The sequence below is a fragment of the Elephantulus edwardii genome, unplaced genomic scaffold (genome assembly GCF_000299155.1).
Source record: "Elephantulus edwardii isolate Elephantulus edwardi_28Jun2011 unplaced genomic scaffold, EleEdw1.0 scaffold00059, whole genome shotgun sequence".
Classification (NCBI taxonomy): Eukaryota; Metazoa; Chordata; class Mammalia; order Macroscelidea; family Macroscelididae; genus Elephantulus; species Elephantulus edwardii.
The window spans coordinates 13,144,426-13,145,886 of record NW_006399809.1 but is presented as its reverse complement, the minus strand read 5'-3'; positions in this window follow the sequence as shown (position 1 = coordinate 13,145,886).

Here is a 1,461-nt window from a genome sequence, read left to right as displayed (position 1 = left end):
AAGTGTGCTCTTAGGGACCTCTCCAAAGTACTGAAGAGCAATGGTGTCTCTCTGGAGACTAAGGTGCGTCTCATACGAGCCATGGTCTTCACAATCATCAGAGAGTTATGCATCAGAGAGTTGGACAATGATCAAGGAGGACAGAAGGAGAATTGATGCCTTTGAGCTGTGGAGCTGGAGAAGAGTATTGAGAATACCATGGACTGCTAGGAAAACAAACAGTTTCATCCTGGATGAACCGGGTGGCTCTTTGGAGGCAATGATTCTGAGGCTCTGTATAACATACTTTGGACATGTTGTAAGAAGAGACTGGTCCTTGGATGAGGATATCATGCTGGGGAGGGTGGAGGGACGGCGCAGGAGGGGAAGGCCCTCTATGAGGTGGATTGATTCAGTGACTGGCGTTATCGGGATGGGAGTGTCAGAGACAGTGCGATTGGGAGAAGACAGAGCAGAGTTTAGGGCTGTTGTGCATAGGGTCGCTATGAGTCGCAAGCGACTTGACGGCACATAATAACAAGAACAACAATAGGAATGCCAGAAATAATATTAAATGTAGTAATTATGTTACTGCAAGAAACAATTCTTTGTCCTAAATGACTCCTAGCTGACCTTCCAGCGGGTTTTCAGAGCCTGTAAATCTCATGGAAGGAGACTGCCCATCTCTGTCCTGTGGAATAGCTTGTGGCTTTGAATCACCAGAAGGATACTACCTTTAACTCTCATGATCTGTCCCACCAGAGCATCCTATAAAGAACAAATGGTACAAATGTGTTCCATTAAGTAGAAAATAACATAAGTTCACGAAAGGCAAAACAATTAATTATAAAGTAATAGGAATCATACCTAGGTAAATGACAAGAGATGATCCAATATCTGGGCTTAGAATTGTTACTGTTGTTGCTAGTTTCTGTCAAGTTGTCTTCAACTCATGGTGGTACCAAACATAAGGGGGCAAATGTTTCATAGTTCTCACCATCTTCATGGTCACGGTATCCTAGAGTCCTTAGTTGCTACTATTATATCAATACATTTCATTGTGAATTTCCCTTGCTTTCATTAGGCCTCCATATTCCCAAACAAAATATTCTTCTCCTGAGATAGATCCCAACTTATTACATGTACAAAATAATTAAACAAGTTCTTGGGTAATATTCTTTGGCCCACGGGTCTTGAACTAGCTAATTTTCAGAATAGAGTGCCAGGAGATGGCAAATGGGTAAGGGAAGCTGTAACTAGATTAATGGAAACAGAACAGCTAGGATGGAAATAATGAAAGCATTGAATGGAAAGAATTAACAGATTGTGAAATCGCTAACTTGTATCAATGAATAATATGCATGAAAATTGTGAAATGAGAATCTATTAGCCATGTAAACTTTCATCAAAATTAGAATAATGTACATATGAATAAACATGTACATGTATAAAAATATTGATACGATATGGGAATCAGTGCCA